This window comes from Scomber japonicus, chromosome 23 (genome assembly GCF_027409825.1).
Source record: "Scomber japonicus isolate fScoJap1 chromosome 23, fScoJap1.pri, whole genome shotgun sequence".
Lineage (NCBI taxonomy): Eukaryota > Metazoa > Chordata > Actinopteri > Scombriformes > Scombridae > Scomber > Scomber japonicus.
In genome coordinates this window covers 9,924,790-9,952,427 of record NC_070600.1, presented here as the reverse complement: position 1 = coordinate 9,952,427, position 27,638 = coordinate 9,924,790, and positions in this window count along the sequence as shown.

Here is a 27,638-nt window from a genome sequence, read left to right as displayed (position 1 = left end):
AAAAGTGGTTCTGACAAATGTGGTTACCTGACATGTCTACTACTAAGTTAGTCCATTTAGCAGCATTTCAGGCACATTTTAAATATCTGAACTCTTCTTGCAGTCGCAACGCCTAAATCCCTGGATGCTCACAGCAGTTTATAACTACACACAGCAATGCACACAGCATGGTAGTATGCACCACTGGTTTCCTAAAGAGAAGTAAATGTTGCTGTCTGTAATCAAGTGGGGTGAAAATGTTCCATCAAACAGAGGAGGCCTGCAATATTGTTGGGCAATATATCATGCAGCAATAAAAAATATTATTTTTTTTATTATTCCCCCTTGAAGCAACCTGATGACCAAGACAAGCCCTGTGCCTTCAGTCTAAAGATACTAATAGGGGTTAGATCGGTGCCATACCCTTGAGGAGTCATTGACTTAGTTTTCTTTTTACTCTTTATTCTAATTATTCATGTATCCAGTTCCCTTGCTGTAAATTTAGCTTGTTCACCAGTACCCAATTTTCAGGTTAATTGCACTTTATGAGAAGATAAGGACTCACACCTGCCACAATGCTACCTCCCTCTCACAACCTGAATCTGAGAACTAAATCAGTTAGTGCACTTTTCTCCTTAATACATGAGATTGTACTCCCTCCATCTGTGAGTGCAGTCTCATGTACAAAAGAGAAAAGAAATGAACTCATATGGCAACGCTTTGGTGAAATCATACACTGTATACAACGGTGGATATAGCAAGGTGTTATGTCACACACTTGTTTGCATTTGAGCTGGTCTGAAGCCCAGAGTTACAGCATGTAGTCGGCATCATCTTTTCAGTTTGGAGCCAGGACCTTCCAAATAAGGAGTGTGCAGTGTAACCTTTCACAATGTGGAAACACACACTGACAACTGACCAGTAGACACTTGGACGAATGCTAGCTACTTTAGCTAAACTGTGCTAACAAGGGAGGTATTGTAATTGAGTAAGATTGAACGTACTGACAAAAATCTGTGAGAGTCTTCTTGATTGAATTCCTTAATATGAAATGCTTCTTCTGATTCAATAAACAGACGTTCTAAAAGTCTGAAACAGTCCCACAGCCAGGGAGATCAGCAAGTGAGCCAACTGTCAATCACAGCTGTCAATCAACGCCCAGATGGCAGACATCAAAGCCTACTGTAAGTCTTCAAATCTTATTAACAGAGGAACAATTTCCAACATGACCGCCAGCACACTTGAGTCTGAATTTAGTGATTTAAACCATAATGACACATTGAAAAATGATGGAAAAATGAGTGCTTTTAGAGAGAAGTTGGTGCTTTTTGGGAGTCATCTAGTTGCTATCGAAGGCAAGCCTAGTAGTTTCCACTTGCAAAAAATACATTCTCCTTGTTACCCAGGTTACCCTGAATTTGCTTTTGTTGATTTGACAGTGGACATCATTTTATGAGTATATCTGATTCATTTTTCTGTTTTTAATTCACAGAGAATAAAGACCTTCATTCTTTACTATAATGAATAACAAGAATTTGGGCAGAGTCAAGGCCAAACTACAGCTGAATGCAATCATATTTAAACAGCACTGATTCAGAAAATCTATATATAGCATGTATCATGTATATGCTTTCAGACTCAACTTTTCAGATCCCACTTTAACTTTCATAGCATCATCTTGTTTCCTGTATTCACACACACTGAGGTTGTGGCTCTGAAGATAAACAACTATTTTTATGTCGAGTGTTTATGCATCCTTTATGAATATGCATTGGCTGTGATTTTTCAGGTCAGTTCCTCAGCAGATGTTGAGCTTATAGAAAGAGATGTACATAATTTACAGAATGGCCACACTACACTTTTATCTTTGCTCTCTCAGTTAACTCGCCTGAGTTGCTGCCAAGATGGGTTATGTTTGGAGCAAAAAACTGTTATTATAATACACACACACACACACTATCATTTCTCTGCCACAGTTTTCCTAATTCATATTTCATCCTTGATTTCCTGACAACTTGAAAGCTTGTCCGTCTGAATGATTTATTGATGAAAGCTGCCAGAGCTTTTGTGGGAATAGTTCACCTGTTGTGACCTCAATACTAACTGGTATTGGAAGTTATGCAAATTAAATGGTCCATACAGTGCACTCTAAATGCAAGGAAATGTGATAATCAATATTTAAATATCAATCACACTGTGTCTACACTTGGCAGTGAATGGAGCTTTAATTTACATCCAATCTCATACACACTGTTCAGAGCTCTGCATTACAGTATAGACAATGCAATCAATATTGTTTTTACTTGTTACAATACATTACATGGCCCCTTTGATGTAGGCTAATATTCCCACAGTGAAATTTACTGAGCATTGATCAAATAGAGCCACTTCAAGAATCTGTCTTTGAAAAAAAACACAAATGGTTGGCTGATCAACATCTTTCAGCAGGCCATGTTATATTGTACAATAATTCACAGACTCATTGCCATGGATAAGAGGGTTTTACATAATGCCGCTTGCTATTCATTCCAAGAACAAAGTGGAGCCCCTCCTCATGTCTCACTCCCAAATCTGCGGGTGAGCTTGTGATTAATGTGTAATTGACTTGATGAATGGGTTTCCCATTCCGTGAATCCATCAAAATACTGCTTGATTAAGCGTCCTCTGCGCCTCTGATTAAAAACCAGCAAGATCAGCTTCATTTAAACACAAGCACGGACCCATCATGTTTCAAAATCTGGTCACGCCCACTGATTATCTCCTTGCAATGTGGGGTAATCAATGCACGTAGCGGCCGGGTATCGGGGGCGACATAGTTGTGGTTGTAAAGGATACTTTGCAAGCAGTGTGGCGGAGAATCGGCCCAGTTTCAGCAATCAGTCATGCCAACAGAAGTAGAATAGGATGGATAGGGGGTGGAGGAGGAGATGGATAGTAGAGGGTAAGAGTTTGAGAGGTGAGAATGAGATGGAATGGGATTCAGACAGGGATGGAGAGATGGATACAGAAAGTAAGACAGTGCAGTGAAGAAAGTTTGATAGGGAAAGCAGGAAGTGAGAGGTGGAGTGGAGGGGAGCAGAGGTGAGGGAGAGGTGCTGACAGAAGGAATGATGAGGAGACACGTGGAGATATGCGACGAGATATTACGAACAGAAAGATAGGGGAGAGACTGCAGATGACACTCCGCTCCTCACTTCTTCTTTCTTTAGGAATCTAAACCTCTCGCTCCATCTCTGTTCAGAGTGTTGAAGTGTCATTATGAAATGATGATGACCACAATCTCACCTTCACAGCTACTTGTGAAAAAAAGATATGGCAGAATCACAGTAACCTTTGCAATATATGTCACCTGTACATGTACATTACATTTTACAGTTTTTCATGTAATAACCTACAAGTAGAATTTGAATTACATAGCAGTTCAAGAATCATTTGCAGCAAAATGATCATTTAAAATTTGTATTGTTTATGAGCATTATTCTGATTAAAACTTGTCACACCATACATCAGCCATATGGAGATTGTATGAAGGCCTTGATTCTCAGAGGGGTTTCTGTTTTGCCAATCTATGTACTTGTGATGTGATGCCAAGACAAGATACTAAGATGCATGTGGGTATGCTATACCAGTACGCTTTATAAATAACAAGCTCTGAGCTGTTATTTATATTTGATCATAGTACTGTACACATCATCAGGGGAATGTGTTCCATAATGAGCCATTCCTAGTCCTTTGTGTATATAGCATACTTTGAGCACATTAAAGCTGAGCAATATGGCCTTACATTTTGAATATTTTCTTTACAGTTTTGAACACTTATTACCCTACATATTACCCTATGTATTTTTTTACTCATAATTTATGCGTCTGACATCATCACCAACAGCAGCAGCAGCAGCTTTGGTCTATCATTGATGTCTACACAGAGTACAGTTAGCCTAAAAAACAGGTTGAGGTTACACAAGCCATGACACAGCCTGTGTAAACTGTTGATCAAGACAGTGTGTGTTGTCAGACATGACATGTGACAGACGGCTGAAAAAATGGCTGAAATGCATCCTGTGTGGACATTCTGCAAGCTACTGCAGAGTGCTTCACTTTAAAGTCTTCTGACAAAGTAGAGGAAGTGGTACAAGTTTCCTGTCTAGGTAAAGAGTTGTATGGTCAACCTTGCATTCAGCACCAGAGCAACAAGCTGGAACAAGGGTGAGATTGTTTTCCTTATTTCCACCAGTTTGGTTTGACATTATGCCCGACCAAAATGGCAAAAACATAACCTTAACTTTAACCCTAACTTTTTTTTTCTTCATGCCAGTCACCATTAAGCTTCTTAACACCACCAGTCATGGCAGTTGGTTGCTCACCTTGAGTCCCCTGTTAAAGGAAAGTTTTTCTTTTCCACTGTCGACAAATGCTGATTGGGTAATGTTGGGTCTAGTACGGTTTAGACCTGCTCACTGTGAAAAGTCTCCTGAGATAACTTCTGTTGTGATTTGGTGCTATATAAATAAAAATGAATTAGGTTTAGATTCCCTAGTAGGAGATTAAGAACTTACAAAGTGGGAAAGGAATGTAATTAGGGTTCAATGTTGAGCAGTTGCTCTGTGTGCCAACAAGAAAAAGCTTCCTGAAATTGACAGGTGTTGTCAGTTTCTGAAAGACTGCCAAACTTTATAGCCTCCCTCTGCCATTTACTTGTGTTGTTCTATGACAATAATGCAGCAGTGGGGAAGCAAATGTTGACGCTTTAAACTGATAACATGAGATTTTAATCTTGGACTTCTTGAGTGATTAAACTGAAATGGGAAAATCTCTAATTACATAGCGTCTTGTTAGCATGAAGCTCACAAGCGCTTTGACCAGAAGAGCCAGATGTGTCCATTTGTAATAACACTGCTTTTTTTTAAATAAAATAAACAGGAGTGGAAAGAAAATGTCAGTGTCTGCTACTCTAAACGATAGACTCTAAAATCTTGTCGACAATGAAATGAGATTTTTAACCATCTCAGGTTTTCTGTAATTCATTCCCTTTGTGGCCCACTCATCCAGTTTAGTTTCCAGAGCTTGGGAGATAATGAGACTTTGGCTTGTCTCTGCATACAAGAGCATTCATTAACACTCAGATCAGTATTAGTAACAGAAAACCATCCCCCCTCTCTCTCTTCTCACTTCCCCTTCGGTTAGAGATTGTTTTTTGGCAGCCATTAGTCAAGCTTGTGTGTTCTTTACTCAAATTTGTTGTCCATCAGTTTATTGCTCCACTTCACCCAAACACTAAATCTACTACTAAGAATCTTTGTATCATCTTTGACCAGTATGTGACAATTGAGCATCATGTTAATAAGCTTGTCCCCTCCTGTTTCCTTCAGTTAAGAAATGTTGCAAAACTATATAATCGATACTGATCTCAAATAATTAATCCACACATTCATTTCCTTTCATTCATTTTCCCCTGTTCTTGCTTTCCTCCATTGACTTCCTGTGAAATTCAGAATCAGCTACAAGATTACTGTTGATTACATACAAGCTACTCTATAACCTTGCCCCTAGCTACATTTTTGATCTCTTCCTCTCTCCACCCCTTCTTTCCTCAAATCTTGGCCTTTTTATCTAAGCCCCCGCACCATCCGCAAAACAATCGATGACTGCCCATTTGCAGCCTTTACCGCAACTCTGTGTAATCATCTTCCACAGTTTATTAGATCTGCTAACTCTTGAATCTTGGACTGTTTTAAATTGTTCCTAACAAACATTTATATTGGTGAGCCTTTCCGAAGACCTCCCTTCTCGTTCTCGTGGGTTGTATATCACACTACTTGGTTAATCTGTGTAATTTATGCATGTTTGTTAAGCACTTTGTAACTGTGTGATATAAAAAAAGCTATGTAAATAAAGCTTTACTTACTTACTTGTCATCTGTCATTCTCCCTTTAATCTGACGAACTTCACAACCGCCCTCATGCTTTCTTTCACTTTTTCCTCTCTTTCGTTCAAGCGTAGGCTGTCTTCACGCCTCTCTTTCCACTCATTTCTCTCTCTGTGTACTCCAACTCCAACTCACACCCGTTCTCCTCTCCCTGCCAACTGCCATCATTCGCTCCGACTCGTATACAACATCAAACAGAATCCATTTCCCCTAGCAGAGCAGGACTAGCCCCTGCGAGCTGCTCTTGATCTCTGTCCGAGCATCTCTGTTTGACAGCTTACAAATGAGCCTGACCCGTTGTAAACAGGACACACACACAAACACAGATTCCCTACGCAACCACAATTGCAGCGCGGTTGTAACCTCTGTCATGAAACAGGACCTTTGCTGCCCTCTCCGCTTTCACAGACATCGACCGCATCTGTGCTGATGTGATACCCTGAACACTGATGTCTCATTTCTGACTGTCTGACCTCTCGCCCTGTGGTGTCACCTTCGACCCCCAGCGGTGGAACAGAAGGGAGCAGTGAGGAGGGAAATGGAGAAAATATGCAGAAATTCAAATGGAAGTGTGCCCTCAATTATTACATCTGCATTCACTTCCAGGAATCTTAGTGTATATAAATTGCACTGTGTACCTATACACCCACATATATACACACACTGCCTTCAAGCAGTCATTAGATCTCGAGAGCATTTACCTTCCTCAGTTTAACTACAATGTAACCATCAATAATTCTATCCTCTAACACGTGTTTTCCCATCATAGCACAGCAGCATTAGTATCACTGGAGATGTACAGTAACTGTGACATTGGCCCAACGCACCTTCTGACATTAGGTTGACTCAGATGCCTGAACAGCTCCCAGCGCGCACAGTTTTGCCATAGATGAAATATTCATAGGGAACCCTGGTAAAAAAATCCCAATGCAGCTTTATCCCATAAATATTTATCTATCCGTTAACTATTTTGTTTGCCATAGAGTAGAAAAAGAGGGCTACAGGGGGGAAAAGGTCACAACCCCAAATGAAACGATTTTTTTCTAGATGGTTGAAAAAAAAACCTGGAAACCCAAAACAGTATATCAGCTCTCTCCACACATGACTGAACAAGTTTAAAGTATTTGTAATTATATACTTGCATGTTTCTCAGTGATTCTTGAGAACTGAGACAAAAAATACCTACAAGAAAATGTTATTTTGTATTAAATCTACACTTTTCCAATATTACAGAATTACATGTTAAAAACACTTTGTCCTTATACTAGTTTCATTATTTCCACTTTGCTTAAAAAGTGTTCAAAGTTACATACATTCATATCTTTTGATGGGTAATAGACACATATTTAGAGATAACTATCAGTCTGCCACTGATTCTTGAGAAGTGAGACTGAACACGTTTTACATTTGAAAGAAAAATCATAGCCTATTATTTCCGAAAACTCATATATTTTTATAAGGCAACATTTTTTGTTACCAAACCATATTTTGGAACAGCAGTTTTTCGTAAATAACAGTTTTCAGATCAGCAGGAGGTTTTTTGTGCACTATCAGTGTTATTGTCACAGATTATAGCAGAGACATTATCCACCGAGGCCATCATTTCCTGTTTTTAAATTTCCCATACCCGACATCATTTTTGTACAATTTTGACAGGTGAGGCTGACAGAAATGTATTTGTTTTTGTAGGTAAACATAAAAATAATGGACAATGGAAATTTTGACCTGATGGTGAGCTGGAGGAAAAGCCAGAGGATTACAGTCTGTCCAATAGTTGTTGAGGAACATCTGTCAGGTCCAGCAATGGATTGACTGACCGGCCATCCATACAGCCGTGACGCCAGCATGCCTAAAAAGATATGGAAAAACTATAGAAACTGTGGACTCTTCCATCAACTTCCTCCTTTATCAAGTTGAGTAATCGGGTATGAAGGACCTCAGGTCAGGGAGATGACCAAAGACCCAAAGCAGCAGGCCCGGTGTTGAGGGAGGTGGGGAAAGTGGGGAGGGGGGATCATGTTAAAGCTCTGAGACCGTGACACAAAATATGTGGTCTGTTGAAAGGAAAATTGACCTTCAGCCGGTGTTATGTCTGACAGAGCCCTGGCACGGCACAGCTCATCATTCATCTAACGCCATACTGTGATGCGTGCAGGTGGAAGAATCAGACGGGGGGGCTTTTCAGTGGCAGCACACAGAGATTTGTGATGATAGAAGGGACTGTAATGGGAGCTGCTACAGGCTGTTTTTTATATAGAAAAACTTGTGATTGCTGTGCTGATTCTGACAATAGGAATACAACAAAACTAACACCGGATGGCTTCAGATCAAGAAAGTAGAAGTCCATAATATTTCCAGCCAAAAGCCCAGGCTTGAATCTTCTTGGGAATCCGTGCAATGAATTAAAATAGCTGCTCACAGATGCTCCCTAAATCTGCAAGGAATAATCAGGAAATATATGACAGGGTGCAGATCTGCTTGGCAGACATGCAGTTTGTAATCACATTTCCATCCTATGTTTTTGGATTTCATTTTCAGCATATGATTATGAGGTTTTTTGGGTTTCTTTTGGGAGACTGATGAATTTCACAAAGGGTCGGGTTGATATGATAATCGGCACCCTGACGCCATCTAAACGAGTCAACCAGCTGAGAATTTGCAAATCAATCAATTAGCAAAATCAAACAAACTTATGTAAATTGTAGTGACTGATATTTTTTGCATTAATTTGATTAAATACGTTGATTTGTACAGTATTCAATTCACTATATTGCCCTAAAGCCCCAAAAGTTAAATTGTTAAACATAGTTTAACACTGAATTTTTATCATACATTCAGAATGTATGATATTGTTTATTTATTCTTCTTGTTAAGTTTAATCTCATATACTGTGATAGAAGATTTGATCAAACTCCAATTCCAAAGGCACCTTGTCAAGCATATTCCTATGGTCATTTTTAATACATAATCTCTGTTTTAAAAAAACATTTGCAGTTTCACCATATTACTGTATGTACTATCATTTTTAAAGCACTTTCAGTTTTTGACAAGCTATTATGCATACACACTGTTGCTTCCACAGCATCATACTGAGGCCAGAAATAATTACATCACAAAAGCCTTCAGTTCAATTAACAGAAGGACTGAAGACAACAGTTACAAGGATTTCCCAAACAGCAGCTGTTGGTCCTATCTGGCAGATACAGTACAGTACAAGGAATATTCACCAACACACCAATCTATTCGATGGAGTTGATATCAGGGCTTCATGCAGATAATGAATGGTGTTATTTACTGAAGGGAGGCCACTGTGGAGCAGGGAGAGAGGAGATGGCTGAGAGGCAGGCAGATGTGTGTGTGTGAGAGTGTGTGTGTGTGTGAGTGTGCAGAGCAGTGGCCCTGAGCTAAACTAGCCTGTCCTGCTTCTGCTAGGCAGGCTCTCTCTCTCTCTCACACACACACACACACACACACACTCACATAACACCTCCCAGGCATATACAATTGCACACACACATGCACGCAATCAAACTCCTACGCAGCATCTGTCCTCTGCTGGCTGATGCAGCCCATGAGGTGCTGTAGTGATGAGCGGTTCCAGCAGCGATTTGGCTAAACTGACAGTAGCAACAAAGCAAAGCAAAGTGTGTATGTGTGTGCGCGTGTGTGTGTACATTTCCAATGTGCACCAGCGCTCATGTGTGCTGGTTTACATCTGGTCTTGAAATGTCAAGAAATGTGTTCTTGTAGTGCATGTCCTGAACATCTGCGTTTGCATGTGTTTCCATAATAAGTCTTGCTTGTCTGTGTGTGTGTGTGTGAGTGTGTGTGTGTGTGTGTGTGTGTGTGTGTGTGTGTGTGTGTGTGTGTTTGCATCAGCACAACACTCATGTTTGTTGGTGTGCCTGCAACTGAATGAATTGGATGTGTATACAGTATGTCCATATGCATGTTTCAGCAGTTGTCCGTGTGTGTGCGTGTGCATGTGTGCGTGCATGATCTCCAGCAGCCTTTTGGCTTTGAGGCTGACAGAGGTGAAGCAGTGAAGCCCCTGAGCATGTGTTGTCTAGTGTTAGAACAGGAGTGGAGGACACAGAGCCGTACTGTAAAGCTGTTTAGCTGTTTACTGCACTGTTTACCTCAAGCTGACAGATATCAGACTGCCAGCTTGTCAATATGCACATGTGCATGCATCATACTGTAGCAACCATAATACAGCGGCTACATCCTCCCTTTTGATGCAATGGTTAGACTGAAAATGTTGGTTCAAGTATAAAAGGTGGTGTTTAGGGGGAGTTGGGTGTGCATGCAGGTTGAAATGTGTGGGTGTATGGAGTTTTTTCAAATAAAAAGACAATGTTTGTGTGCCTTTTAGTAATTCCTTTTTAATGATAATATGATCTTTTCATTGTTGAGTGGATGTCATTTACCTCCTTGAACTTGCAACCTCCTTTCAAAAAGGACATTCTGTAATCTGGAAAATTACACTGGATGCTTTCAATGACTCACTACTGACTACTGTTATAGTGTAATTGTTGACTGCATGTTTTCGAAATTCGAGCAAGTTTTTCTTTTTCACTGACTATTGACCAACAAGAATTTTGTGTATGAATAATTTGTACTATAACTTGTTTTGTTCTTGTCCTGGTACTTTGAATTGTTTCTGTTTTTATCAGATGGGGATGGTTGGAGCAGAACAAAATTATAGTATATGGGCTGATATTGAATTTCGAGTTGTATTGTTTGTTATTTTTTTCTATATACATATATTTTCTTTGACTTTTTGTTCAAAGCAGTTGGAATAAAAAGAATAAATTTTCATATACACGTTATTGTGACACCTAAAAACCTGTTAAATAGGTCTTTAATCTCTCTTCAATGTTTTAACAATAAATATAATACTGTATGTTACTAATACTTATTTATATTAACAATTTTCATCTGCTTGCTTTCTCAATTAAATCTTTGAGTTAAAAAACCCCAGAGAAAGGTGGAATTGGCTGTTAATCAGACCAACAATCCAAAACTCAAAGAATATGAATTAAATCTGATATAAAACCAGAGAACAGCAACATTTCACCTTTGAGAACTTGGAGCCATCACGTTTTCATTTTTGCTTGTGAAGTGAAGTGAAAAGTGGATAACAGAAAATGTTAACCTAGGAAATAGAGTTTCAACTTAGATGGAGGGAATTCAAAAGAGTCAATTGGTAGGTAGTGTATACAATAGGCAGGAGGAAGGCAGAGGAATTCCTACAAAACATATATAACAAATGGAAATTATGCAAAAGAATGTTTACAATTCATGTATAAAATTACAACTAATTTAGTATAAATTAATGAAAATAATATACTATAATAGAGACAAAACCTTTATGGTATTGTGAGAAAATTAGAAAGACTTGGAACATTTAAAGATAGAGTTGAAGAACTTGTAAGGGTAAAGTTGAATTTTCATCAATAATTCATCACTTTTTAAATGTTGGGAAAATAAGGTAAGGCAAATTCTTTCTTCATCATTAATTTATGAGAAGCTAATATTGCAAAACTGGAGAAAAAGAGAGGGAGGGAGCATCTACACTTCAGAAATGGAAAAATTAAGTCAGAGAAGATGTCAAGAGGACAGCCACAAAGAGACACAATTTCACAATATGTGGAGCTCAATTTACAAAGCTCTGTAGATATTGTAGAATGAGAGTAGACCAGCAAAATCCCCCAGCATCCATAAATTTAAAGCCTGTGTATCATCTAGTTTTTGTTCTGTTTTGTTTTGTAAAGACTAACCGAAAAATCAAAAGCATTGTAGATTAATTTTCTGTCCATATACAACCCGATTGATCGACTCATGACTCCAGCTCTAATTTGGTGCATTTCTGAAAAAGAGCTGACGTCCCTCTGTGCCTTTCTGGCCGGCTTTGTCCTTTACTTCCTATTTCATATAATGGTAGTGGTGTAATTACATCTAAGCACATTTCAAGTAAAAGAAGAGTATTATTCCTGCCTGCTCAAACCCTTCTGGTTGGAAAACTAGAGATCTGTACTGTATGCAAAAGTACCAAATAGGTACTTCTTGACCTTGTGTTCTGCTCACATGTTTGTAGCAGTCTCTGACATCAACAGGGATAATAACTGTTCTTACTTACAGTCAAAAATAGAGGGAAATGAATGATGGATCATATTTCTGACCAAGTACCCTGAATGTGAACAGCTACCATCTAGCCATGTGGACACATCAAGCACTCTGGTATTTTTAGACGCCTCATATGCCTCCCTTTACCGGCAAGACCTGTCTGATTGCAGTAAAGCTGCCAATTTCCCCTCTCTGAGTTTCACTCTGTCTAAATTATCCATGATTTTTTTAAACCTCTGTCTTCCTCCTCAGCTGCTGTCTCTGTCCATTTGCGTCTGACTTTTTCTGTCATTGTCATTCCTCACATCTTTGTCTCCCTCCTTGCCTCTCTACCTACCTCCTATCCCCTCCTGTCATTTCTATCTGAATGCATCACCTCTGATGTCCCCTCCCTCTTGTATTCTCAAATCTCCGACCACTCCTCCGCTCGTCTACCCCTCCCTACCTGTTTTGTCTCCCAAAGTCATCCTAATTAGTGTTTAAAGCTCCTGCTCCCCCACAGCAAGGTCGTCTGTGCCCGTAAGCCACCGCTGCCTTGTATTTGCTGTGCCAACTCTAATGAAACAGCCCTATCTACTGCCATCAATGCGTGTGTGTGTATGTGTGTGTGTGTGTGTGTGAGTGTGTGTGTAAGACAAAGCGGGGGGGAAGGAGGGACCACTCACACATCATTAACAGCATTACCTCAATTACACAGTCTGACAATGAGAACTAGCTGGGAACGATGGGCAGTGAGTGAAAAGGTGGTGGTGGTGGTGGTGTAGGGTGGGGGGTGGAGGGTTTGGTTTAAAGAGGGGGAGAGGGGCTAAGGTCTCTCTCAGCATGACTGAAGAAAACTCAACAGGAAAATTGTAACTGTTTTATTCACCTGTCAAGAAAATGTAAAACAGCGACAGTACACAAAACCAATTTCTTGACTGTGCGGAATTCAATCGTCTATTTCTGTTTAAGAAACATATTCATTCATATTCAACACAGGTTTGATTGAATACACGTTGACACATCACTATGACAGAGAGATAGCAGCGCATGGCAGTGGATATTTGCGTTTTTGTGAGGGGCCCTGATGCAATCATACCAAGCCTGACTTTTTTTTTTCTCTCGTTCCCTATCTTTTTGCATGACAGTGTCCCCCCCCCCTCCCTCCCTCCCGCCTCCGTAACAATGGTAACTAGATTCGACTCTTGTCATGATTTCCGCCCCTCATTCCTCTTCCATTGCTGCTTTCATTCTTTCTTTTTTTTTCTTCTTAACAAAAAAAAAAAGCCCTGATGCCTGTCTTTTTTATTTATCACAAAATTTCCTCTGGGAATAAGAAACAAAATAACAAAGGTCGGATGAAAAAAGAAGTGAAAGGAGACGTGATGGAGGTGGAGAAGACACTGGCGGAGGGAGAAATAGTTCAAATCAATATCATGAATCTACAGGGATTTGAGATGGTGCCCAGGGGACAGTTTAGGAGCAGCACATCCGCCGCCGATTGCGTGTCTCACCCAAGGGGCAAGGCCAGTCAGAGCTGCTCGACCACAACGCTCCACAAATCAATAGTCTTACATTTTATGACTGTGTGTGTGTGTGACTCTCTCTCTCTCTCTCTCTCTCTGTCTCTCTCTCTCTCTCTCTCTCTCTCTCTCTCTCTCTCTCTCTCTCTCTCTCTCTCTCTCTCTCTCTCTCTCTGTGTGTGTGTGTGTACTATCTGCCCACAAGCCCAACATTCATTGACAGAGAGGGCCAGGTGAAGTGTGCAAACAAGGAGGTTGTTATGGGAGTTGGGGGTAAATAAATGCTGCAATAAAGGTCTTGAAGCAGATGTGAAGTTTACATCCTTTTCCTGTTATTTTATTCTACTTTATTTTTTTCCTTTCTGGAAAAACTGCTTGTTTGGAAATACTGTAGCATTCAGTAGAAAAAAGTTAAAGTCCTTAAGGTTTTTGATTACATCAATATGCTGGCTGTACTATATGGTCTGAATGTTTTACTGTAATAGCCATTCAATGTAGTTATATTAAGTAATCATCTTACTATATAATATTTTTATGAGTGACTGTGTTACTATGTTGGAATCACAGAATTGCCCTCACACACTCAATGTATACATGAAATCCAGCGTTACTGTTTGTAATTTCATCTAATTGCTAACAACCTCACTGTTTACTGTTCATTATTTGAATGCTGGAGCAGATCTGTTTAATATTTCTGATTCTGAGGTTAGCACGAACAATGATTTTTAATTAAAAATGAGTCTACAAAATAATAAAAACTGATTTTTTGTCTTTTAAGGTCAGCAGATCAGTTCTAAATACTGCAGGGACCAATGGAGCAAGAAAAAAAGGGGAACCACACTTTTCTATTTGATGAAAAGTGACAGGTGACAGGTCACTCACCTCTAATTCATCAGCAAGGTAACCATATCATTTACTGTGCCAGACAGTTGAATGTTAAACACTGTGTGCAGCATGAAATCAGATGAGGTTGTTCATGGCATGATGGAAAAAGGCCAATTATTGACTGACTATTAAAGAACATGAGTTTCTTTGGCTAGGCTGTAAACAGATACACTACTTCTCTGTTGTAGCTGTTCAAGGTGTGTTTGCTGCCCACAGAAGTCTGGGACATGTAGTATAACATATCACTAACATACAGTGGAAATTGCCATGGAATTGCTGATGTTATGAGTATAGTCACACAATGTCAATGAACAGCTAAATAATATTAAAGATTTTTTTTTTTAAATTTGGACATAATTTGTAAAATTAGTCTTATTCAGGTTGTCCTTGTTGAAACTGAAAACCAGAATATCAGCTCTGATTAGTTTGCTGTTATAGATATGTTGGTAACTTTTGGTGGTGACTATTTAGAGCACAATTTGACTTGTACTGGACTGGATTATATTGTGCTCATGATATGGGACAGACTCCAGTGTCCCATTAATATTTAATGTTACATTTTTGTGGTGAGCCACAAGCGTGAGGAGCATGCAGTGTGATAAACCCCACTGTGCTGTGAGTGCAGTTGGCAAACCAAGTCACTAATGTGTTGTATGGTGTAAACTGATGTTATCAAAGAAGTTACAAAATAGTGTCACAACACCATTCACAATCTAAAAGCACAGATTTAGACTTTTAATTATTTTTTTTACAGTTGTCAATGATATTCATGCATAATTTGCTAACATTAAATCAAATTAAAGTATTATATAAAAACACCATATTGATATTTAAGGTATTTCAAAGGCCAATCTAAACAGATGTAGCAAAAAATATACATGATAAACTCAGAAGGACTTTATTATGGTGTGTGAATTTTGTACACACACACCATAATTCACACCATGTATCGAAAGCTGAGGCAATACTGTATGTTCTTATGCATATCTATTCTTTCAGAACTCTCGCAATTAGCATACTGTACTGCAGGCAACAGCTGGTGCTCCATACTTGAGTGCATTATCTGTAAGCTAGGGAACAAACACATGTACTCTGTTGTTGTTTTGCAAGTCAGAATCATTATTATTGCAAAGCTAAAAAGGAATACAAAAAAGAGGCAAGACAGCTGAGGGCGCAACAAGAGAAACCTTTTACTTGGGAAGTTATTTCAATCAAAACGATTCCATTATTCAGTTTTGTGAGCTGGAAACAATTCATTGGCTCCAGACCATGAATAATGTGGCAAAGTTCACTTCATAATTTGGGCAATTATACAGTTATTTATCTTCAAGACACTGTTCCTGTGATGCTGTTTCTTTCTGTTTGTGTGTACTGTCTTATGGTTATATTTATATGGTATATTTCTTATATTCTCCCTCATTTCATTAAATAAGACTTCCTTTACATGAAGGAGGTTTAAAGTTAAAGTTTGACTTAGGTTAGAGAGTTGGTCAGGCTTGTTTTCAGACTTTAGTGACCTCATATTTTCAGTCTAAAGTATCTGCACAGTATTCCAATAAATGTGTGATTTTAATTGTACAGCAAGATTAGGATGGTGACATTTTTTGACTCATAACTGGAACTATTTACAAGAGGGAGATGCAACAAGCTGGATTCATCTCCATTTGTGTCAAAGTCTGATGATACTGCTGACCTACACCTGCTGAAAAAAGGTATTTGGAGCTGTTGTAGCAGGGGTTTCATTTGTAGAATTTATTTTCATTATTTTATTTTCCATATTATATGTTTAATAATGTTCTTATCTGTGTCTGCCAATATGTCAGTTTTGTCTTTACATGTCAGTTTTCATAAAAAATGATTTGGATATGTGTTTAATGTCTCGAGTATTTCAAAGTCATGATTGAGCAGCTCTTAAACCAAGCTTGAATTAGTCTGATCTGAACACTCATCTTGAGACATGGAGCAACACTAATGGTAGAAAAAAAAATGACAGAAGCTAAAAGCTCAGTTAGTGTAGTAGAAGAATTACCTTTAAAAAAGATATTCTGAATAAGCTATGATGAGACAACTCTGCAGGTGACCCCATTTGAGCTATGTCTATGCACTTGCTAGCAAAGGGGAGTACAAATAACAGCTGACAAGAAAGAGAAGAAACAGGAGGTTTTTTAGGATGGCAGAGAGGTGAATGTTACTTCACCTCTACTTTTGCTCTCACCTTTGTGTTTTTCTCATTTATGCTGGCAGAAATTTCAAGGCTACAAAAGGAGATTTACCTCCTCGTTTACACAACTGGACTGCAGAATCAGTTCGGCTGACACACTCATTCTTTATGTGTGCTCACTTGATTTTGGTTGTTTTTTGGATATTCTATTATCTGTTGATTGATCAGACTGAACTGTTACATATTGGCTCCCTGATGCTACAGTATGAACTTCCATCAGGCATTTCAATCTATTGCTATCTATAAGTACTTGTTCTAGTCCCCAACTGTAGTAGAATGAACCTCATAGATTCATAGATTCAGATACAAAATATTTACAATCAACAGGTCAGGATCACCCATGCAGCCATTTCACACAGATCAGCTAACTACCATAAATTGTTGTAAGGTAAGGTAACCATAAAGTGCTCCATTCATCTGCCAGTTGGTTGTAACCGTGAACTAAAGAGGCATTTGCCTGGTGAATTTTCCCCCTTTGGTTCATTTAGCTGAATAGTACAACATTTCTTCAGTCAAATTTGATGAGTCAACCTTTCAAAATGATTCTTTGATGCTTCCCCTCTCTCTTCCACTTAAAGAAATATCATCACGTATATCAACCTTAAATTGAAAACTACATTTGAATGTAATTGCAGAGTCCAGTAAGATCTGACTCTCAAACTGTCTTTGTCTCAAATCATTGTTTCAGAAAAGGGGGAGGATAGCGCTACTACGTTTAAATTTCTTATCTTGCTATATACATACATATTCACATTTTTGTAACTTTTCCAAATATTTTGTTTCTGTCTCTGCCTGGCACTCTGTTCTGATATTTCTCTTGTCATTTGTTTTTATTCCTCTCTGTCATGTAATTTCTCTTACTTCATAAATCACCCCATTGCTATAATAAAATGTCAATGAAAAAGGAAAGCTCAAACATAGAGAAACAAGAAGAGTCTACAGCTACACCATCAGCTCTGTGCCTGAGCTAATTCTAATGTCAAACTCAATGCTAACACACAGCAGATACAATGTTTGTCATCTTAGTTCAGCATGTTAACATTTTCTAGGAAGCTATTATATTTGCAGGTACTTGGTTATATATGAAGGTGTTGGACAGTTTAAAATTTGGATCTAGACAACACTGCATCTTTGGAGCCATGGTGCTAGCATGGCTAATATTGGATTTCCAGCCACTTTTAGCCAAGTGTAAGAGCTTAGTCAAATTGTGCTTGTTCATCACTCACTTAGTTTCCCACATGACTGCTTCTGAAAGGACTGTTAGTGTAAACCTGGCACCCCAAGTCCAAAAGTCCCAGAAGAGCCCTCACATTTTTGGTAGCCAACTTTAGCATAAGATTTAAACCAGAATAAGCCGAGTCAGAAGAGATTCATCCAGTTTCTAACTGTCTTTCCCCAAAGAACCTTCCTCACTGCCTTTATGACCTATTAAATAGTCAGATATGGGAAATCAATTCAGAGTGTTATAGAAAAACATTTTAATACAAATGGCCTGTTCCTTTCAGTGTGTTTAGCCTTTGGCGAGTTAGCGTTGATATTCGTCATTCAGCCTTTGTAGACACTAGGCTTTAAAATAACTTAATGTTGATGAAATATGGTTGTCTTTTTCACATGCCTCATTAAACCTAAAAGATCCATTTCCTTTTACTGTTGGCCAATGAGCAGCACCATTGGAATAATGGGGGCTATGTATGTTGCTCATGGGCATCCTAAATGTTGCAGGAAATCTTATTAGGACCTGCTATGGAAAAACAGCTACAGCAAAGATCTTCTATTGGTAACAGTTGACAGTGTGTGGTGTAATTGCTGATAATGGTTGCTGATAGACCAATGCCAAGAGCTAGGCCTCAGGGAAAGCACTCTGGATTGTGGGTTAAACAGAGACTCTCATCCACTGTTCGCCGTCTGTGGCCATGTAAGACACCACACACATACACGTGTCACTCCCTATATAAACCATTAACCCCAGCCCTTCCATATACCTCTGTATAATTACATTCTGCAGCTAATCTGGGTCTGTAAATACAGGAAATAGCCCTCAACTGCCATCATAATCACTCACTGTGCAATAACAGACAAAAAGGTCACTAAAAATGATAAGGGTCATGGTGAAGAAATCACACACACATTGAGAGCATTGTCACTGCTCTTGGGGCAATATGTGACAAGCAATGAGGTCTTGACCTTTTCACTACACACTGATGCTTCAATTATTATACCGTAAGGCCTCAGGGTAGACATTTTGAGACAGTGTTTTTAACCCTGATTCATTCTCTTAATTCAGCTTAACATAAATTCTATATTGATGATCCTGGGTCAATTTAATATTAAGGGTCAAACAGAGGAAAGAGTTAGCAAGTAATAATAGAAAAACAATGCTAAATCATATATTGTGTATTGTGTGATGGCCTGAAGGCAGTCTTTAAATCTTTTCATGGTGAATAGTACACCACTCAACTAAACCTATTGTGGATATCCTGCAATACTGGAGGTAATATGAGTGCCAGCATACAAATGAAGACGATGTAAGTCAAACTAGCAGATACATGATTTGGTGATCCCCTATGTTTCCTTCCATTTGGTAAAATATCTCAACAACTCACAATAGGCATTAAAGCAACTTGATACATACAAAAATCAAATAGATATTCATAGTTTCCAAACATCGTATCCTTATGATTTTGGAATCTCCTTTAGCACGACTCACAGATTGAATAATAATCAGCATTGTTTTTGGTTCAGATTGAAGTGTCTTGACAATTACTGGATAAATTGCCATCACATTTGACATTTACAATGCATCCCTTCAACTCTGAGGATCTCCTGAGAACTCATTGGATTATCTATGTTATTACAACTTAATCATCAGGACATAATTTTACCTTGTCCAATACAATGCTTGAAAAACTAATAACATTCTCATCATTTACTATCTATATCTGCACATCTACTAGAATCATTACTTCTGTACACTTTTTTCCATGTAAGCAGCCCACACATTGTATTATTTTTAATGTATAGATTCCATTCATTTGACTTCTTATTTTGTTCTTATCTGTTTTCTGCCTCACTAAACTGTTTTCTTCACTGCTGTACCATGTGGATTTCACCTCAGCGGATCAATAAAGTCTTATCTTATCAGCCTCAGTTGTATATTATGTTTAGTTCTAATTTGTGCATGTGTTAACACATAGTGAGAGGGCAGCTACAGTGAACACTATACCTGCTAAACACCACTTTATTAACATCTTCACTGTGAACATGTTAACATACTGATTGTAACATTTAACATTCTTTAATGCTGATTCTTTGTGACACTATTGAGAGAAATTTGGTCTTGTGTTGTTACTATAAAGCAGACTAATCAATACACCTGCCATATTTATGTCATTGTATTCACTGTGAGAGTAATGATCACTGTGGGTAGAGTGCTTGAGTACAGAGAGGAGATGTGTTTGTTTTTTTGCACATTATTACAGAACAATTTAATGATAATGATATAAGGCCTAGATAAGGAAAAATGATTCTAAATGATCTCCTGAAGGCATATTATATTGCAATAAGTTTTTAAATTTCTACTGAACTTGTATAGCAGTAATTTAAGCTACTGGCTGACATTCAAAGTAAACATACTGTTATTACACACACAGTTCTTTCATTTGAACCCTTTTGTGTTTCCCTTTGAGCTAAATTACCTGCTTTTTCAGAGAAACCCATAACTGGCAAAGAGAGTCATAACCATGGCAAAGGATAACTAGGTGCAACTGGGTTCAATAGAGCTTCATCGTTTTTGACATAATCTTGATTAAAATACAATTTCTAACATTGTTATTTTCTTTGTGTTGCTTTGTTGTCCTTTGAAATTCAAACTACTTTCACAAATTATTACTGAGTGAGGAAAATACTTTGACAGCCTTGCACATAAACACAGTAGGTGGAAATATCTCATCAAAAGTTTAAAAAATCTTAAAACAGAAAGGAAAATTTTCAGTCTCAAAAATGACTCTGATTCAGAATAATGTAAATAGAAAACTTATGGGATGAGCGTGCTGGCAATATAGTCAGACAAGTTGGTGTTTGAAGTGAATACTTATGAAATAACTGTTTTTTGGACTTCATATTTGCTGTTTACCGAGCAAAAATGATAAAAAACAGGGCTGCATGCATCATACAGAGCCAAGAATGGCTAGCATTGCGAGCACAAAGCCCAAGGATATGAAGTGATGCTGGTTGGCGTGTGTTTCACTGTGTGTGCGTGAAAGAAAGAGGAAGTAGGGGGGGTGGGGGGCTCTGTTCCGAGATTGAAATCCACTTGGAAAGTTTGACTGTTTGCCTTAGCTTGCCTTACTTGCCAGATGGCCGTGGTTTGTGGTCTGGGACTGCTATGGCACAGTCCATAAGGCAGCCGTCTCTCAAACCCATGTAAGAATCCCCGTGTGTGGAGTTGTTTTTTGTCTTCTGCAAATTCTTATTGTCTGTAACAGGCTCTGTTGTTTCACTGCTTGAATAATAGAGAAGATACACAATGAGGGCAGAATGTTTGTGGTGGGGTTGGGGTAATTGATTCTAGTACGGTTGTTAATATAAACTCTTAGATCTCTACAGGGTCCCTGGCAGGTGGACGAGTGGAACAAGGTCATGTTGAATCAACTGAACCAAAGCCCTATCTCTTTCCCTTAATGTTCCAATCACAGCTAAACAAGAATTAAGACCATGTTGGACAATCTGGCCTGGATTATGTACAATTATAGGGTGACTCAATTGGCTGGGTTTATAATACAAAGATAAGAAGGCCATTGAAGATACAGTAGTTGAAGATGTATCTGATGGACCGTAGATCAATATGAAATCAACAACAAGGTTCAAGTTATTATCATCTAAACATCTCTTCTTTACATTAAGGAGATACTACAAGCAATCTATCACAATAGCAATAATTGCAAATTCCATGCCCACTGTCAACTTGCAGTTATCTAAAGTGTGTTTTAGAAAGCCATACAGTGTTTGCTTGACAAGGAACGAGCTAACAACAACAAGCCTAATCTTTGGTAAATTCTTGTAGAGAGTAAATACCATTAATTATCAGATTTTATTACCTGGTATTCAGTGAACCTCTTAACACAGGAATATTACATTTTAAAACCCTTTCTTTTCATTGGAAAACTTTTCTTCAGCCTGGCACACAGACAAAATGAGAACATCAATCAATGTTGATCTTAACTGCTGAGTACATTAACACATAACCTTCCAAAATACAATAAAAAAGGAATGCTGTTTCTTAAAAATATTCTCCACTAATTGATACAAACTTGCACAGAAAGTTGTGAAAGGGAGAAAAAAGCAGATTTCACCTCATGGAGCATGGAGTTCCAGGTTTGTCGTTTAGCTTGCATTGTACCTCTTGTGCCTGCCTCTTTCCCTCTCCTTCAACTGTGTGTTTACCTCCATTTTGTATTCTGGGATGACCCTTACTTTACCTTTTTATTTTTCATCTTTTCCTCTCTGTCTATGCACATTATATCCTCCTCCCACCTACTACAATCCATCTCTCCCCTTATCATATTCACCCATCCTTTCTCTATCCATCCAACCCTTACTACCTCCCATGTGGGCAGGACGCTCTGACCTGTATTTGTCTGGCATGGATGAGTCCCAGGTTTTGGTTTAAATGCCCCAATTATTCTTGTGAATTATGATGTCCTGCTCTGGGCTATGTTGCTTCGGCTCTGTGCCTCTCATATGAAAGCTGGCACGGCACAACGGAGCCATTTACAAAGGCTAGATTAAGGGCATGTTCACATGAGCAGTTCTCCCCATGCACCAGGCCATGGAAAGCTGACGGTTGGTATGGAAAACTGGCCACATGAAAACACTATGATCTGCTCTGATATTTCCCTGTATTACCTCCTGTCTCATACAACACCTTTCTTTTGGGTTTTTTTTGTGGATATCAAAATTAAAATCAACCCTTTTATTTTGGCACCTGGTGGGTTACAATGAACGTATGAATGATGTCTCAAAACTGAATAACTATCTAATGCAACATGTTTTTCAGTACATTTGAAATATTCTAAACCCCACACAACAGAGTGGAGATAAGTTCAATCAGTTACTGGGGAAAGGCCATTTCATGAAAAGTACTGCCCAGTTAGTGTAGCCTTTGCAATTTCCTGTCTTTCAGACACATTTTTTTTTTAAATCTGCTTACAAAATAATCTTAAATCTGGACTCAAAGCCAGTGTGCAAAATTTTAATATTTTACTTCAGGTGGTGGTCTTCATTGGATTAATCAAAGTGAAGCCCGTCTGCAAATATGGGGAGAGAGTAGAGATGAACAATGAATTGCTTTTATATTAAAATTGCAATTTGAAAATATAGCCACAATTTGAACTATAATTTACATTACTGACAGTATCTCAACAAGTTGTAATAAGTGAGTTAGAGTTGTTGACTATTGATTTAATTGGCCATAGTGATAACTCCTATTAAAGAAGAAGCAGCTGCTGTGTCTTATGCTGTTAGAAAAAGGGCCAACAGCATGGTTATACCCTTCTACGCAATATAGATGACTGCCTTACTGTACGTCAATCTCAGACAGATAGCTAGAAGCTACCTCAGCAACAGTAGACAGATAGCTGGTGAAATTGCTTGAATCTCTCAGTCAAACTTAATCACATCATGTAATCATTTGTATGCTTATCACTGTTAAAGTTCTGCATAGGGACCTCTGGCATTCAGTGCTGTCTAACAGTCCAGCCTGATCTCATAGAAATATGTGAAATGACCACAACATCTAGACACCACATTAGGTGATCTTGGCACATAATGTGTTAATATTTGTGCCAGTACCATGGAAACAATGCCAATGGAAAGTAATTAGGATCCTTTGTCATAGTAGACACACAAATATGACCCTGCCAAGTGACTACTTTAGTAGGAAGCAGTAACTTTCACTTCTTGATCACACAGAAATCCTTGAAATGACCACAACCTCTCAACACACATCATTTTATGACACCACACAATGTGGTGTTAACAGGTCATGGTCATTTCACTTACTTCTGGGAGATCAATACTATCAATATAACATTATGTTAGGGATCATCAATCTGATGTCAACATCAGTTTGTAATTTTTAAATGATCACCACATGTGGTCTTTTATGCCGCTGATATCAATAAAATGGTATTGATTAACTTTAAGTATACACCTAATTAGATATCTGATTATATATGAGCTAATTTGTACTGGTAAGATTCATGCAACTGCATTATCTTACCAGTTTCAACTGAGATAGACACAATTAAAGTTTGTGATTATGCTTATCAAACCAGTAGTGATCCAAACAGGAATGCAGTTTCATGGTATGTGACTTCGACCCAACGACTATTACCAACAATTGTATTTAGTCCTATCCTTTGTCACTTAATTCAATGACTAAAAGAACATTCATTATTTAGCGTGAAACATTTGGTATTGTGATAAAAAACATTCCAATACCCAAGATGTGCTTACATGTGGAGCCCTCGTACTGCTCTCCCAGTTGGAAAGTACAGAACACATTCAGGTCACACTTGGATGAGCTCTAACCCTCCCATCTTTTTGAAGCAACTGTGTAATCCAGCCTCCATGGTTATACTCCTCATTTTTACCACCAGTGTAATCCTACATTACAACTGAACCCACTAAACCTCGGGTGACATACAGTATGTTCCACACTCTGAAAGGTAGTCTAATCATGCAGCTCTTTTTCTTCACCCTATAATTGATCATATCGCATGTGGCCTTGATTAAACACCCACTCGCACTTCAGAATTAATCATGCATTGCATGAACTTAGCATTAATCACGGTATAACCCTCGCTCCATCTCCATTCCTCAGTCGGACTGTAATGGGATATTCATCTCTTCAACAATTAATAACATCGGCATGGGGGCTCCTACACACTAGCCCTATTCTCTCTGTTCCCACAGTGTTATTTTAAGCTGGTCATGGGCGATGATTGAGGAGTCGCAACAAGAGCTTAAATGGGATTTATTAACGTAGATGCCAGAGGTGAAGAGAGGAAAGAAGCAGTGAAGAAGCAGTGGGGTGACTGTGTGATTAGAAGAAGTAGAGAGAAGGAAATAAGAGAGTGAGGAGACCAAGACAGAGAGAGGACAGAAAGGTGATAAAGTCATTGGCATGTTTTCACACGTGTGCCTGCTGGAGAGGCATCAATCTTCTTTATCTCTTTTAGATTTTTTATATCTCAGTGTTTTTCTCTCTGTAATAACCTGCTGCCACCTACCAGGTGATTCATCTGAAACACTCTGTGGCAGAGCTCCTCTGGGGTTCATAGAATACCTGCCACTACGATATATAGTACATAACAACACGTACGCACAAAGGAATGAGAGAGCTGGAAAATAGATTATTATGCTCTTCTGAAAGCTTCACTTGACCAGAACAAAATGAGAGTAGCCTATCATACACAGACGCTGTTGTAGCGCATAAAAAACAACAAAGAGATGATTGACAAATCATCTTATCATCATATAGCAGTTGCCGGCTAAAGCTTTTCTGCAGCGTTGAGGTCACATAGGTCACATGCATCTGATGAGGTAATGATAGCTAGCCCTGTAGCTTTTCAATTTCTCATTTTCACATATTCTGAGCTACAATGAAAAACATATATTTACTTAACCTGTGGTCAAACAGAATTTCTGGTGTATAAAAATAATAGGACAAGCAATAATAGGTCAGGAATGTATTTAAATTCCAGTCTAGGATGAAGTTAAAAGTGACTTAAGTGTCATTTAGGTCAAAGTAGAATCTGTGAATGTTGAATTCATAACCAATAAAATGCATACATCTGCAGTTTCAGGTTTGTGCTGCCACAGTTATTAGTGTTCAACTACAAATGTAATGTATTGAGACTAGGCCAAGTGGCATCGGCACCAATACTGACCTTTATTAAACAGATGGTGACCAGTTTTAAATTTGAGAACATAGACTAGGGGGTGTTGGATTGGTGCACCTCTAGTTCCCTGATTTAGGAGTCTACTTGCGCTACTGTTACACCACATTTAAGCACACCCCAGATTAACATTGCAATGGGGATGACAATGACCAAAAAACATACAGCCAAAAATAACTACTTTGACGAACTCTGATCTCAACATCATTGAGTCGGTTTGGCATTACATGAGGAGACAAGATGCTTGGAACAGTAGTACCTTGAAAAACTGCGTGCAAGTGTAGAGGAGAATTGGCACTGATTTGATTTAGGTGTTTTCTCTTTACTCCACTTTGTATGAAGTTAACTGATAAAAAAAACATTTTCGCTTTTCCACTGTACTATTTTTTTAAAGCATTTAATTGTGGTGAATTACAACATTACACATTGAAAACAAACATGATAACATGAGTATTGCAATCAGGACAAAACAGACACACAACTACCAGTAATCTAAACATAATTAAACAATTTTCCAAAGAGAGACGTGGCATTAAAGCTTGCCAACATAATCAGTATAGCTCAACTCAGTGACTGTACTGCTGAGTATCCTCCTGTAATTCTTTCTAATTTACAATTTATCTGGTGACAGCAGGGGCCAAAAAAATATTTTACATGTGTTCCATAAACTACGTGACACATATTTTAATTGGGCTTCCCATCCATTTACAAATGTGTGGTAAATGTCATTTATCTAAAAACACACATCTTTCATTCTGAGGATCGCCGTGCAGTAATGATGTGAGAGACAAATTTAAAATAATAATTCACTGAAAATCAAATGCAACTAGGTCAGTATTACAAATGTCACATAACCCAGTTTTAAAATAGTTTCAAAGGAGTTTAACGAATGCTATGAAATTTTTAGCACCAAAAGCAGGAGGATGTTCTTTCACCTTCAACATCTTTAGTCACAAATATGGATCTATCTAATAATTTCAGCTAATAAGCACAATGGCATCCCCCTTCTTACTTTTGGGAGCCCTTCACACCTGCTCCCAGCTGTGGATGAATACTCTGGCGTGTCTGGTGTAGCACCTGATGCCAAAAACAGGATGTTTCTTGGCGAGTACAGACAATGTGATAGAACATCAAAGGATGCCAGGTTCTTTGAAGCTCCTTGGCAACGGTCAAGCGCTCCAGATGTGCTGGGTAGCGCCCCCAGTGGACATGTAGCAAAACCATAGGGACAGATGTTTTGCCTGCGGCTGATGGTTAGAAGTACAGATCCAGGACAATTGAGCACATGTGGCTTCATTTTACGGAAAAATTACAATAACTAGTAACCAATTGAAATAATACAACCCATACTGTAAATGTGTTTCCACCCACAGGTTTTTATGTGCTTTTTATTGTGTGCATGATAACACCCGACTGGAAATGCATCAAATAGAAAAAAAAAACTGTCAAAATATTGCATATTGCATATATAATATTACAATATTGCATTCCCAAGCTATTTCCACCATTTAAGGTTTGACTGGTGCACTTTTAATTATGTCATCTCAGTGCAACAGCTTAATGAATAAGCACCATCAACTGCTTATCTTCAGCCCAACTCCTAATATTCAAATAACAGTAGAGGACAGAAATCCAAGTTCTTTTGTTGATTTTCTGGAAATATTTCAAATTTGCTCCACCTGGCTCGATGGAAAACCTGGCTTGTGATAATGTGTTTTTTTCTCTTTTATTGATCCCCATAATGTGAGGACAAAAACACTCTTGGGACTTGTGAGGATTCAGCATTTTGTTCAAGGACAGTTCAGTAAGGTGAATAATCTGATTGCTCCCTTGTGTCTCTCCTTCAATCTTTCCAGCAATATCTACAATGGTGAACATGTGAGCTTTGATTGGTCCCTTTTTTTACCAAATGAAAATGCCATGACACATGTACACGACAGCATAAAAGGTCCAATCCTGAATTGAACAAAGCTGAGAGTGAATAGAGGTAGAAATATATAGTTATGTAGTTACAGACTAAGAAAGCGATGAATTAG